Consider the following 15,995-nt stretch of genomic DNA (forward strand, 5'->3'; position numbering starts at 1 on the left):
ATTTTGCCAGTTTTCTTTTACAAACGAAAAAACGAACTGTTTTTGTACCATAATATCGAAAAAATTTCATTTCTATGTTCTCGTGAAAAAGCTTTAGAAATTATGAAACAGTTTCTGTGGGCGAAATTATAAATGTCTGTTTGGCAACGCCCCTTCATAGCTCTATATACAGCTATTGTTTCCGATTAATGCTGTTAACGATTTGCAAATGAAATTTGTTGAAATCGCTGTCAGGTCTCAGAGACTTCCTTAAGTAGACTGTAGGGGTGTCTTAGTAGTAAAGAGCAAATGCATTATAGCTTCATGCATAATGTGGCAATTTGTCAGGTGTCTCGGTGTTTGTGACGTCATATCCCTTAAAATACGTATTGTAGAAAGACATATTGTTGTAGGTACATTCATCGGCACATATGGGTACCGTCTTCGAAAAATTTGGCGAATAGAGCTGGAAACAAAGAAGAAATAAATTTAAATGTCATGCATGATTTGGTAATTTTTCAGGCATTTCAGTATTTGTGATGTCATATGTGCTAATCTATGAGACATAAAACGATTTAATTTTGTAGGTACTTTCAGCAGGCATTTTTCGATACTTTATGCAAAATGTATTGCGAATACACATAATAGCAAAGAAGTAATAAACTTAAATGTCGTGTCCAATGCAGCAGTTTTCCAAGCTTCTCAGTGTTTATGACGTAGTATCCTATGAACAGCGTGTGGTATCACGATATAATTTTGTAGGTGTATTTAGTGGCGTAAGTGAATACTGTCTACGAAATTTGTTACTAATTGAGTCACCAGTACAGAAGTAATAAGTTTGAACATGATGCGTTACGAGGCGTTTTTTACGCATCTCATTGTTTACGACGTTATATCTTCGTAACTATGACAAGTAGGTATTTCTTACCCACTCAGCGATGTTGCCTGGCAATAAAGGGTACGTGTACCTAGTTTGGTTGAAATCGGTCCAATGGCGTAGGAGGAGAGCTGAAAAATACACACTTAAACACATACATACATCCATTTATATAATTGTATGGATACCTTACATACAGTTACATTAGGGATCAACAGCCTCTGCATGTTCTCCTGCCCACTGGCATTGTAAACTTCCTATAGGCAACAGAATTATTGTTGCATTGCTTCTGTTCGTGTGCCTTTGATGAATTTGATAACGCCGCCCGACGTTAAATCGTATTTTCCTGAAAAAAAAAAACAAAAAATCGTCACTCGGTCTCTGTTGAAAGCTAAGAATAACAAGGTTCGATGTTCGTTTTATTTCGCTCGTCATCGGAAGTACTACAAAGTCCTAGCCGTTTCCAAATTAAACAGGTATATTCCAAGTTTGTTACTGAAGATATATTCTCTCTATTCTATCTTAGTTGTGAACTACAACTTGAAATCCTAGAACATCTTCTCAGCACGTCGATCAGAAAAAAATTGTGCTTTATTTCTGGTATAAAGCTGGTGATCAATAAATGAGACGGACATGGTTTCTGTGCCTCATGTCTCAGGTTATTCTTGTATCGAGCCAACTGTCTTCAGTGTGATATTCGTAAGTATATTTACAGATATACTGTACAATGTGGTGACGACAATCAGTTTGGTGCCTGTTGTTTACGCAGTTTTTCTATTCCGTTCTTTGGAAAATTATTTTTGGAACACATCCGAACAAGCCAAAGTTTCTCTAATTTCAGTATAGAGGGAAATGTATAAGTTGAGGTGGTAAAAATAATGTCAATAGCCACATGCGACGTATCCTCTTCAGTCCCGACGTACACATATGTGCACATCAGGTCTTTGTAGTGTCATCCTGCCAAATAACGTTTTCCTGAATTGAGACCTGATGTACACGACTGTGCACATCATGCGGTTTCTGTTTCTGCCGCTAGGTCGTGCGCAAGTCAGTTTTGGCGAGTTTTCTTACATCCTGAAACTTCCGATCTGAAGGATGGCGTCATCTGCGAACGCGAGAAAGGTAAACTCAGTTTCAATAATCCTTTTTGAATTGTATTACTGTTTTTATCGTGTCTTACCCCAAACAAGACATCAAGAAAGTGATATGTGTATGCAATGGAAACAATAGTTTCGTAGTTTTACAAACATAGACTGTGGAATTTGAAGTACACATTTGTGTACATCAGGTCTTAGCTCACAGAATGTAGAGGTACTAACGCTAAGACTGATCTCATTGCGAAATCGTAATTTAAAACGTAATCTAAATTAAAGTCGAAAGTGTTGTGTCTAGACAAGACAGCCTAGACACAATGAGAGGAAGCCGAAAGGCACGTGCTTAAACTCACGCTGGCTGGCGTGAGGTCTGAAACAGGATACGTAATGAATGCTATAAAGAAAAGTACGTAGCTTCTGGAATACTTAACTTTAATCCACATTTGTAGAACATCGCTCTTGATGATACATTAATAGAATCTCAATATCAATTGAATACGGCGCCTTGCTAGGTCGTAGCAAATGTAGCTGAAGGCTATGCTAACTATCGTCTCGGCAAATGAGAGCGTATTTGTCAGTGAACCATTGCTATGAACGTCGGCTGTACAACTGGGGCGAGTGCCAGGACTTCTCCCTAGACCTGCCGTGTGGTGGCGCTCGGTCTGCTATCACTGACAGTGGCGGCACGCGGGTCCGACGTATACTAGCGGACCGCGGCCGATTTAAAGGCTACCACCTAGCAAGTGTGGTGTCTGGCGGTGACACCACACTCCTCCCTCGCAAATCGGCGAACGGTTGTACTATAAGGCTTCCGCCCGCCGTGGGGAGGACCCCATGTTGACGTATGCGACGAGGTGTGGAGCCTAACAACAGGCGAGGCTGTGCCACCCTCACACTGCCATTCGGTACGAGGGGAGCTAGGAAACGCCTGAAAACCTAGTCCAGGGGCACGCCAATATGCGGTGTATGCGCCCGTAAAGAGACAGGAGGGGCCGAAGATTCGACCTCCATCGCGTCGGGGTACCCGACGGGCGAAGACGACATCGGGTCCGGAGCGGGCAAGAGTTCCAAGGCGGAGGACAGCTGGTCACGGGAAGCGATCGGCGGCGCGTGACCCAGTGAGGCGCCCGGCGGCTGCAGCGAAGCCTCCACTGCGGGCGGCGCCGGCGGGAGGACCGGCGGCGGCGGCGGCGGCGGCGCGTCGCCATGGGGCAAAATGGAAGGCAGCGTCGCTAACACCTGGGGATGAGGCGAGCCAGTAGAAGGGTCCCCAGGGCGCTGATCGGACGGCACCGTCGCTGAAAGCAGACGGGGAGCGGCAGAACCCGTGCGACGACAGAGGCGCAGCTGATTGAGATGCTGACGCACCTCACCAGAGGCCCCCAAAACCAGATACATAGCGCGGCCGAGGCAGCGAAGAATGCGCCCTGCGAGCCAACGCCGTGAACCTCGATAGTTGCGATAATATACAACGTCGCCTGGAGCAAAAGCAGGTGGCTGCCGCTGCACAGGAACCTGATGCGGCGGATGCAGCAAAGACATCAAGGTTCGATGAGGACGACCGTGCAACAACTCAGCTGGTGAGTGACCATCTCGGGGCTGAGAGCGATACGAAGACAAAAAGAGCAACAACGCGTCCTCCCGAGAATGCGACTCTTTCAACTTCAACATCTGCGACTTGAAAGTCCGGACCAATCGTTCAGCGGCACCGTTTGACTGAGGCGAAAACGGCGCGGATGTCAGATGTTGAATGCCATTGGCCTTACAGTATGACTGAAATTCTGCGGACATGAATTGTTGGCCATTGTCGGAAACAATAGTCTGTGGAAGACCTTCAATGCAAAAGATAGCAGATAACGCTTGGATGGTGGCAGATGACGTCGTGGAAGACATCCGGACAACAAAAGGAAAATTACTGCAAGAATCGACCACAACCAACCATCGAGCATTCCAGAATGGACCAGCAAAATCGATGTGCAAGCGTTGCCAAGGGGAAGTGGCTTTTGGCCATGCAAAGAATTTCCACAGTGGGGCGGATTGTTGTTCAGCACACGCCATGCAAGAAGAGCACATATTCGTAATCGCAGCATCGATTCTGAACCAAGTACAATGCTGACGAGCAAGTTGTTTCGTTCTCACTATACCCCAATGTCCTTGGTGGAGAAGCCGTAAGACAGAGGACTGTAACGAACTTGGGACCACGACCCTTGACTGATCATTATCAGAACGCAACAGCAAAACAGCACGTCGTACAAAAAGTCTCTCCTTGAGAGCAAAAAATCGGCGAACTAACGGATCCTCGATCCATGATTTCGACAAGGGCCATTGCGTAGCAACAAAACGCAAAACGGTAGCAAGGACAGGGTCAGCAGCAGTGGCGGTAGCTACACGACGAAAATCAATCGGAAACGATTCGACCATGTCATCTGTTTCCGAATCAATGAACATGCAAGCAAGTTCGGAGGAATCGAATGCTCTATCCTCAGCAACAGGTAAACGGGACAACGCATCAGCGTTGCTGTGCTTAGCAGTGGACCGATACAAGATCGTAGTGGTACTGCGAGAGGAAAATAGACCAGCGAATGAATTTCTGCGCTGTACGTGGAGGTACAGGCTTGTTTGGATGAAAAAGCGATGTCAAAGGTTTGTGGTCTGTGATGATGGTAAAGTGACGACCATACAAGAAATCGTGAAACTTAGTAACACCAAAGACGAGAGCCAAAGCTTCTTTCTCTATCTGTGAATAATTTCTTTGCACAGACGAGAGCAATTTGGACGCAAAGGCAATAGGGCGATCATGCGATCCATCTTTGTGCGCAAGCACAGCACCGATCCCGAAATCCGATGCATCTACCATCAACAAAAGGGGTTTCTGGGGATCGAATGGCGTCAGGCAAGTATTTGAAAGCAACGCCGATTTCAACTGGAGAAAGGCGCGTTCGCATTCCGTCGTCCAGACGTACGGAACACCTTTACAGCGTAAGCGATGAAGTGGAGCTGAAATGGAAGAGGCATGCGGGATATATCTATGATAATAGTTAATTTTTCCCAACACACTCTGTAGCTGCTTCAAATTCTGCAGCGAAGGCAAGTTCTGTATGGCACGGAGGTGCTCTGGACTCGGACGTATGCCTTGTGCATTGATTACATGTCCGAAATACGGTAAGTCACGAGCAAAAAACACACATTTGTCCTTCCGCAAGCGAAGACCATTTTGTTGCAAGACCTGAAATAATGTTCTGAGATTGGCTAAATGTTCTTCTTCCGTCTTTCCGGAGATCACAATATCGTCCAGATAGTTTGCTTCAGTAGGGACCGACGCACAAACAGTTTGCAGATATTGCTGAAACAATGCAGGGGCGGATGCACACCCGAATGGCAGTCTTTTGAATCCGTACAAACCAAGATGCGTGTTAACCACCAAAACGCGGTGGGATTCTTCGTCCACTGGTATTTGCAAGTACGCATCTGCTAGGTCCAACTTCGAAAAATATTTACCCGGGCACAGTTTGTCAAAAAGGTCTTCCGGGCGGGGTAAAGGAAAAGTTGCAATCACCAGTTGTTGATTCACTGTTGCCTTGAAGTCCACACAAAGTCTCAATTTTCCGGAAGGTTTTGGCAAAATTACTAAGGGTGAGGCCCAGAGAGAAGCCTGCACACGTTCAATCACACCTTGTGATTCCATATCATTTAATGTTCTTGCGACCTCATCACGCAATGCATGGGGAACATTGCGCGCTCTGAAAAATTTCGGTTGCGCGTTTACTTTCAGTTCCAAATGTGCTTTATAGTGCGTAGCGCAACCAAGGCCCGGTGCAAAAATGTCTGCAAATTCTTCACATAGACCAGAAACACTGGCTGAAGGCACAGTCTGGTTCACTGATAGGACCTGATTGACTATAGACAAGTTAAACAACTGAAATAAATCTAAACCAAACAAGTTCACTGCAGAAGAAGGACGAAGTACGTAAAATGACACAAGTTTTGTTTGTCCCTTGTATGTTGCAAGAAGGCTGCACTGTCCTAACACAGGGATATTCTGACCTGAATAACTATTTAACGTAACATTTGCGGCACGCAACGGAGGAGTGCCCAGTTGTTTGTACATGTCTTTATTGATCAATGAAACTGCACCTCCGGTATCGAGCTGGAATGGGATCACGTTGCCATTAATGTCCAAGTCTACAAAAAGTTTATTGTCCTGCTGACGACAAGAGCGACTGTCTCGTGCAATTTGAACAGACACTGGTACAGAATCACTGGCGACTTGACGGGATTTCCGTCGATGTCGACGCACACTATTTGTGGGACGCACACAGTCACTTTTAGAGAGAGTGGCACTGGGCGGAGTGGAATTAACTACATGAACGTCCATGGGCGAAGGTTCACGAGCCTGAGTATGCTTGGTTCGATTCCGATTCCGGCGTGAAGCAAAGGGCCTGGAATGGTTGTTAGTGTCCGATCTGAGCTTTTTCTGGCAAACACTCTGAACATGTCCTATTTTATTACAGAAAAAGCAAATAGCGTGGCATGACGGGCAATTTTCACGCGAATGTCTAGTAGCACACCGCGGGCATGATTTCACTGCATTTGCTTGCTGCCGCAGGACACTTGGTTGATAGCTGGGCGGCAGCTGCGCGGACGAGCGCGAGGGCTGTTTACAGTTCCGTGCAGCTCGCCCGGCGGGCCGGTTAATGTGACACACAGCTGGCGAAGTTGCAAATGATTCCTGAGCAAAGTCAAGTGTGTCTTGCCTATCCAATATGTCTATCACCTGTTGAAGGGAGGGATTGACTAGTTCCAAAATCTGTTCCCTTATACGTTCTGTGCAATTGCATCACGTACCATAGGATCTGAATAAGGAAGTCCACATTCACATTCAAAAGCACAATCCCTAGTAAGGCCTTGCAAAGTTGCAACCCACTCCCGATTAGTTTGACCGGCCGTACGTTTTGTACGAAAGAAAGTATACCTTTTCGCAACTACATTGACTGATTCCTTGAAATATGCATCTAATGCCGACAAAATTTCTTCGTAGGACAGAGTTGCCACGTCGCGGCGGGGAAATAATTTCACTATCACACGGTACGTCTGCACCCCTACACACGCCAATAAGTGAGGCTGCCGCTCGTTACCTTGAATTCTGTAGGCGGCGAGATGGAATCCAAATTGGCGTGACCACTCCGTCCAGCTTTCCAGTTCCGCGTCAAATGGACGAAAAGGTGGTGTAACTGCGTGTTGTGGCTGCGGTAGCGGTGGAGCGGCGGCTGCCGCATCGGTTTGCATTGCACGTTGACCCAGGACGAGCTGTCCAAGGGCATCCAATAACGCCTGCGTCTGCTGATTCTGCAAGCGATAAAATTCGGACAGTACATCTGGAGATTGCGGCGAAGCCATGACACAAGTAAATTAGTTATATATAAAGGAGACCGTTTGTAATCGAGTCGCCAAATTTGTTGTGTCTAGACAAGACAGCCTAGACACAATGAGAGGAAGCCGAAAGGCACGCGCTTAAACTCACGCGGGCTGGCGTGAGGTCTGAAACAGGATACGTAATGAATGCTATAAAGAAAAGTACGTAGCTTCTGGAATACTTAACTTTAATCCACATTTGTAGAACATCGCTCTTGATGATACATTAATAGAATCTCAATATCAATTGAATACGGCGCCTTGCTAGGTCGTAGCAAACGTAGCTGAAGGCTATGCTAACTATCGTCTCGGCAAATGAGAGCGTATTTGTCAGTGAACCATTGCTATGAACGTCGGCTGTACAACTGGGGCGAGTGCCAGGACGTCTCTCTAGACCTGCCGTGTGGTGGCGCTCGGTCTGCTATCACTGACAGTGGCGACACGCGGGTCCGACGTATACTAGTGGACCGCGGCCGATTTAAAGGCTACCACCTAGCAAGTGTGGTGTCTGGCGGTGACACCACAGAAAGTTTAGCTACTAATACTCTAGAAGAGCATCCAAGTTATTCAGGCTATTGTGGTGTAATGGGTAGCGTGTTGGATTCGGACCACATAGGTACTTGGTTCTAATCGTGGTGAAAACTCAAAAATTCTTAGTTTTGTTATAAGGTTCAGTTTCATTTCTTTATTCCATTACATCAACAGTTACTTTCACTTTATTTCATTTTCGCTTCTCAGCTCTAACAGACAATGAAATTACAAAACTGCTCGAGACGAGTGACTTGAGTTCCTTGTCAGTCGAATATGATCCTGTTGATGAACCTCCAACTCCACCTGAACGAATTGGTGTGCTTGAAGTTGAAGGATGCAATGTGGATGTTACTCTTGAGGCACCTGCATCAGCTTCATCTTCTCACTGTCGTCCACTAAGATGGAGGCAATCTAAGTAAGCAATACATTGGTGTAGTTGTGTGTGTCATCTGACACGATTTAGATCAGTATTTTTCAGTGGTACTATTTGTTTGCAGGATGTGTAATCGACAGCCTTCTGACGACAACTTTGAAGAACAGACTGATGGTGAACTGAGAAACCCTTCACAGTTTTTGTTCGAGTACTTCGACAAAAATTTCTGGAAAAATGTTGCAGGACAAACTAATTTATATCATTGCCAAAAGAACTCAAAAAGTCTGGATACAAATACTTATGAAATTTTGTTCCTTGTTGGAATTGAGATATTGATGGGTACATTGAAATTGCCCCAGGCAAGACTTTACTAGAATATGCAACTGGATATTCCACTTGTATCATCAACCATGACAAGAGATAGATATTACAAATCACGAAATTATCTGCATTTTGTAAATAATTTGGAAGATCATGACGTAAATGACAAACTTTGGAAGGTTAGACCTTTAATTGATGCTTTTAGAAATAAATGTATTAGTTTACCCAGGTTTCAACACCTTTCTGTGGATGAACAGATGATTCCATTCACGGGGAGGTGTAAGATGCGAACATATGTACCTTCCACACCTAATCCACTTGGCCTCAAAAAATTTATTTTAGCATCATCAGATGGACTTGTCTTTGGTTTTTCTATATACACTGTCAAAAGGAACAATTCCTGACAGCGATCATAAAGAACATGGCCTGGGAGCGGGTATACTCAAACTACTGGCTAGAACTATACCCAATGATTACAATCATGTAATTTACAGCGACAGATTTTTCACCAGTTCAAAATCTGTTCAGCTTTTACTAGACAGGAATATATTTCAGACAGGAACTGTGATGGCCAATAGAATAAAAGAAGTAGCTTCGAAGTTCAAGAGAGATCAGGAGCTGCAGCGGGGGCAATGTGATGAGTACGTATGGGAGGACCAGGAAATTTGTGCCCTCAAATGGAAAGACAATAAATCCGTCACTTTATTATCCTCGTGCGTAGGGAGCGAACCAGAGGGTACCTGCAAATGATGGTGTAATACAGAAAAAGCAAAGGTTAGTGTCAAACAACCAGCCATCATCAAAAGCTATAATTGCAATTTGGGTGGCATTGATCTTTGTGGTAGATACATGGCATACTATAGGTCAAACAGAACAAAAAAGTGGACTGTCAGAGAATTCAACCACTTCACTGATTTAGCCACAATTAATTCATGGATTATGTACAAAAGATGTTGTCAAAAAGAAGGGATACCAAAACAAAAGTGGATGTCTCTCATAAACTTCAGAATTCACTTGTCCCACGACTTGGTAAAGTCTTCAAAAATTGTAGACTCACTGGAACTGTCGAAAGAAATTTCTCCGAGTGTGACACAGGAGTATGTCAGCAGTTCTGATGAAGATGAGCAGCATCAGCCCACAAAACGAAGACGAATTGTACCAAAGCCAACTAGAGAAAGCAAATGTGACAGGGTTGACCACCTTCCTGAATATATTGAGAGTAGTTTTGCCTCAAGGTGTCGGTTACCAGGGTGCAAGTCACGTTCTCGCATAATGTGTAAAAAGTGCAAAGTTCATTTGTGCGTATTAAAAACAATTGTTTTGCTAACTTCCATAAACATGAGAAGTAAGGTGTTCATAAAATGTAACGTGTACATAAAAATGAGAAGTAATGTGTACATTTTTCATTGGTAATAAAAATATGAAAATACTATGAGATCGGCATTTTTTTCTCTGTTGAGACCCAATGTACACACATGTGTACATTCAATTACTCAAACATTATATAAAATAAAATTTCAAAATTAGTTTTTTTGTGTTACTTTGACATCAGATGCACCAAAAAAAGCAACTGAAACATTTTTCCATTCTTTGTTTATCTTTGGGACTGAAGAGGGTATAGTCACATAAGTTTAAAATCAGTTCCTACAAGATGGAAATTGTTCCGAAATTCCTTACATTTTATTTGAGAACTCTATTTAATTACTTGTGAATCACTTTCTTTTAAGTGAATGTTGAGACTTCTGAGCAATAAAGAGCAAAAATGTGGTGTTCACAAGTATCACTGTTTTCAAACATTTTAGACAAAACAACGAACAATAACACTGATGTCTGATTACAATTAATCTGAGTACAATTATCTAAGTAGTATCATTTTACAATCTTACTCATTGACCACCAAGAATTAAGAGATAGGAATAGTCTCTGATGGGTTACAGTTCTGTAACCTACATCATTAGTTGAAACGCGTAACACTGATCATTTCATTGTACTGTGACTGCGCGTTATAATCTGTTTGTTCAGAATTCAAATATTACTGCTAATAAGCTCTATGTGTACACTTTTTCGCCATTCTGGATTCTCCAGCGTGGAAATTAGTTTATGTTACGCTTTAGTAAATTGGGAGATCCGCAATTTGGTTTCTGGAAAGGCAGTTTTTTATTTCGGTCTGACCAAATGTTCCTTCCTGGAATGACATTTTGTATGACTCCGATAAGGTGTTTGGATACGTCCACTATGAAGTATTATTAGAATTTTCTATTACTTAAGAAGACTTTTATGTAGACTATGGTATATTATAGCCGACCATATAACAATCTTACTGTATGTAATTCATATAGTTATATTCAATCTTGTCTTGGAATTAGGAATCTAAAGATTCTTTTACACACTGACATTTGGGAATTAACTAATATTCAGTTCCGGTACTGTAATATCAATGTTCAATAGGCTTCCATACTAGGGACGTATTTATTCTGTGCTATGCACTGTATAACATAACTCTGCTAACTGAAAACAGTATAAGCGTTGCGGTTGCTATGTCGCAATTAGTGGTGTGCAAAGAAGTAGATCTTTGTTGACAGCTATAAGACGAGCTTTTCACACCTATGAAATGCAGTAGACCCAGTTTCATACAAACAAAACTGTAGATTTAATTTTGTCGAAAGAATATACTTTCGTTTTATTCTTAGAAACGATTTAATTTTGTAATTTAAGAACATTTATAATCTGTTATGATGAATAAATACACCAAGGAATACATAAATCATGTCACATATGGGACGTCCTTGATGGTTATAAGTTTATTTCTAATATAGTCAACGTGTAACACCCTTGGAAATAACGACGTTGGAATAAAAAATTATATTGTTCAGTGTTACCAGGTATTTTCTCTTTCAAATGAATGAAATTGTAGTACTTCTATGTTTTTCAGTTGGAAAAAGAGTTGATAAACAGAAATTGCTCATCTCACGCATAATCGGTCATTGCTGAATCCATAGTTGTTTGTCACAAAATTGCTCTGCAAAGTAAGCGCTGTATGTTTGCAGCACCAACTGATGGTCATGTTTGTCCTTCGCCACTAGTAGAGGAATTTCGTACATCAATAATGGATGGATCTTCTTTCCTAGACTTCAAAATTACGCTATATCAGTTAAGTAATTACATACCGACTGCCCATTATATAGTTCTGTCGCTGTAGTGTGTTCCTGGTGTGATCTCGGTTACTGGACATGTGTCAGATAACTGGTGGAAGTTATGTGGGCTGACATTCTCTTCTGCATTTGCTCGTTTTTGAAGGAATTCTCAAACACTATTGTGTGGTATACTTACCCCTATTACGTGACGTAGTTCATTGAGGATCTAGTTTTTGTTTCTTCCGAACGCTGTATGATTAATTGATTTTCGTCGTTTTGAGGTGAACTATGTACCAGGATGTTTGGAATCAATTTCTGTATTTTCATCTCCTTATCTTATGTGGACTGACTCAGCATTTTCTATTCCAACAGTGTAACTTAAAGTGGCTCTGAGTGTCAACAATATTGCCTTGATATGTAGATTGAACTTATGGCGGCCTTGATAAGTTTCTGAGAAACATTCTCCTGTACCATCCCACTTTGCCTCGGATGTAGGTCCTGGACAGAGTCAAGTGAGTACTAGCTGGAATAGCACAGAATAATTTTGACTCATGTAGTGAATATTAAAGAATTTTGATTTGAAGGTATCTGATTTCTTCCTGTGGATGATATTTTTGGATCATGAGCACTGAGTCTGTAAGTTGTTCACTCTTGATATTGCGTGTGATACATGCTGGTGCCGGCCGCGGTGGCCGTGCGGTTCTAGGCGCTGCAGTCCGGAACCGCGGGACTGCTACGGTCGCAGGTTCGGATCCTGCCTCGGGCATGGATGTGTGTGATGTCCTTCGGTTAGTTAGGTTTAAGTAGTTCTAAGTCTAGGGGACTGATGACCTAAGATGTTAAATCCCATAGTGCTCAGAGCCATTTGAACCATAAATGCTGGTCAGAATTATAAGGGAAATATACTTAAAGACAACAAATAAATGCTCCAGTACTATGAAATTGTGAAATTATAATTATACATAAAAAAGCACAAATACATGAAACATTGGCTGGCAAAGAGGATCTAACTGCAAGGTCATGTATGCAGTAAGGAAGCGAACAGAGGAATAGAACCAAGGAACCTAGAAGTTGAAAACACTGGTGATGGAAGATATTATGTTGGGAAAACCGGTAGGGGGCGGGGGCATTGGTAATCAAAATTGGAGGAAATGACACAATGCCTAAATTCCAATAGACTGTTTTCGGTGTAGTCCGGAATTTTTATTTAAGGAGTGCAAGATCTGGACTTCCTGCGAAATGATGAGATATTGCTGTTGCCATTGCATGAAATCTTTAAAGTTGTTGTTGGGTAGGAAACAGAGAATCCAGTATCACGTAAATGGGTAACAAGAGCAAATATCCGTAACATTTGGAGGAAGAACAGATCTTGCACTACTTAAAACAGTTTAGTGACCACAAGCTGAACTGTCAGTTGAAAATTAGGCACCATACCTTCGTTTTGCATACTCCCCGCCCCATCTCTACCGACGTTCTCATTACAGTTTCTTTCACCACGGGTATTTTGACTTTTAGATTTCTTGTTTATTCGCTTTCTTTTTGCATTGCATACCGACTCTAGCAATTCTGTTCCCTTCCGGCAGTCAGTATTTCTACATATGTGTACTTCTTATGTCTAATATTATTTTATACTGTTGGACCATTTGTTTGTCCCTTTTCAATATATTTCCCTTATAATGCTGACCAGAATTTTAAATAATTTCTACTATCTATAATGATTTTTTGATAACTGTAACCAAACTTATTTTTAAGCCTTTTTTGGTGTAGACGTTATTTAGCATTTCATTAAAATGATTTTTAAATACCTTTAGCTTAGCAGTTACTACAGTATTACCGTAATATCTTCATTTTATACACAATGGTTTTGTTGCTATATTATCTATGCTCTATTTCTCTACCTACACTTTAATGTTTACGTAATGGCTCAAAACTGTGCTATTAAAAAAGCTACAGTCTTACTTCCTGGGCACTTTCACGCACTCTGTCGACGTGCTCCACCACTTGTCAGTTGCCTTTCCTCGGCACACTGCCCAACATTACTTTTCTTCGACACTTGGTCATGCCCTAACTTTTATTCAGTGATACGACCTTTCTGCTGCCACTATCTGCTACCACTAGGTGTAGCTTTTCTCTGCTTAGAACGGTTTCACTGAACTAATGTGGCACCAGTTCTTTACTTTAGCTTAAGTTAGTTTTCCCGTAGTTTTTCGCGTTTTTTACGCCATGTCCCCTATTCCGTGGCGGCTCTAATATTGGTGGGTTGGCTTTCCACTGGCACCATTAACTGCTTAGCTTGACAATGTGGAGTCCATCGTGTGGGGTTGGCTTTCCACTGGCACCAATAGCTGATAAGCTTGCCAATGTGGAGTCCAACGTGTGTCATCAGCGAAAGTCTTTGGTCGAGGTGTATGATTTGCTGGTTTTATTGGGGCCTGTGGAGGTCAGTTGGCTGAGGGGCATGTGGCAGGCAGGTTGTGGCTTTTCGGAGACTCCGGCTGTCCGGCGCGGATCTCGAGGAATGGCGTAACTGTAAATCCGTCGGCGGCAAGACTGGCCGGCTCGCTTAAGAGCTGGTAGCGGCGGCTCTGCGAGGAGAGATGGACGTAGCACGCAACCTGGTCGGCAAGTTCCTGGCCTATTCCGTAAACTTAAGGTTTACGCCATCCCGCAGTTCGTCTTTCTGGGTTGGAAGCAATAATGCCCTGGCTGGAATGCTGCAAGTTGTGGCTCCTTCTCATCTAAATTGAGATAAGTGTTATTTTCTAGGTTTAACCACCTGATATTGTAAGGCCATCCCTTTGTTCTATCAAATGGGATCTGGAAACGCAACTACCAGTTTCTGAATGCGTGACCCTCGGCCAGCGTTACTAATTGCAGATTCTAGGCCATATTTCGTGCAAATGTAAGAGTAGTGACAGGTTTCGTGAAGGTAATTCTTTGTGACACGATCTGTGTGGGAGGCAAGATTGTATGTGCGTATGCTTCTGGTATTGAATCAGTGGGTGCTGACATGATTGGTAGTAAATATTAGTAGTTTTAAGGACTGTTAACTTTAACCTGTTGGTACCCGCTTGCCATTAATCTATATGTTTCCTTTTTACTGCCCGGTCATTCTTGTGTGAAGTTTTATTCCCAAAGATTACTGTTAACTTTTGATCTGTGTTGGCAGGGCAGCTTTGGCGGCAAACGGCGTGTACCTGTTTAAGGGAACCGTAGCAGAGGCTTGTTTCTTTGTTGGCGCGGTGGCACTCCGATCGTCGCACGGCGTCTGGGTTGACCGGCAGTCGACAGCCCCGACGAGCCGCAGTCAGAGTGGCTCAGGTTAAGTAAAGTCGATCCTTTCATGCGTACCATGGCGGTGTGGCCCCGTTCGTGCGGGCACCAGTAGTGAGAGCTGTTTGGTGAATTTTAAGAGCTCAGGAGGTTGAAGTGCCTTTGCCAAGCCTCAGTTTTTTCCTCATTTTTTCTCCGTGAGTGTTCTTTAAAGTTGGCGCCCTTATCACTACTTCTCTGCGTGTGCAGTTTAAGATCTGTTACTTATCAAGATAAACTGGCCAGCTTTACCTTGATCCACAGACATTAGAGTAATTTGGCTGCTCGTTTCTTGTTTGCTGTCATAACCGTCTGCTGTAGCTCTCAGGTTACTTTGAATTTTGGGCTAATGTTTGGTTATTAAGGATGGCGTCAAAGTTACTGCTGGTCTGTTCCAAGTCCAAGTACATTGCATGTACTTCAACTTTTCTTCATATATGGTCAATTGTATATTTATTAAGCCTTGCTGTTAATGTATGGTTGGTATTAATGTGTGGCCATTTATGTTTAAATTTTATATCTTTCTAGTTGTTCTGTTTGAGGGACTGTGCAGTTTATTGTTTAGGGGATTTTTTACTAAGGGTTATGCATGGCTAAGGGCCTTCCAACAGCTTCAACCAGTGGCGTGTCTTATGAAGAAACCGGGATTTGGATGAATGCTGTTTGTCTGTGTAATGGTCAGCTAGGCCTGAAATTTTGTTAGTAGATTTAATAGCTATTATTGTAAATTATTTTGTTGCAAATTTGTGTGTTAAACCCTCTTACAGCCACGCTTAGTTTATATAACGGTTTTGTTTTCATGAACTCTGTCCTGGTTTTAATGGTATAATTGTTTAAACTATTTTTTAAGATTTACTCAGATTTCTGTTGCCTTTAATAAGTTTTTAGATTGGGATGTTAATATTGTCATTAAGTAATATAGTGTATACAAAAACAACAAATGACAAATGTTTGGGCCCACC

The sequence above is a fragment of the Schistocerca nitens genome, chromosome 7, assembly GCF_023898315.1.
Source record: "Schistocerca nitens isolate TAMUIC-IGC-003100 chromosome 7, iqSchNite1.1, whole genome shotgun sequence".
NCBI lineage: Eukaryota > Metazoa > Arthropoda > Insecta > Orthoptera > Acrididae > Schistocerca > Schistocerca nitens.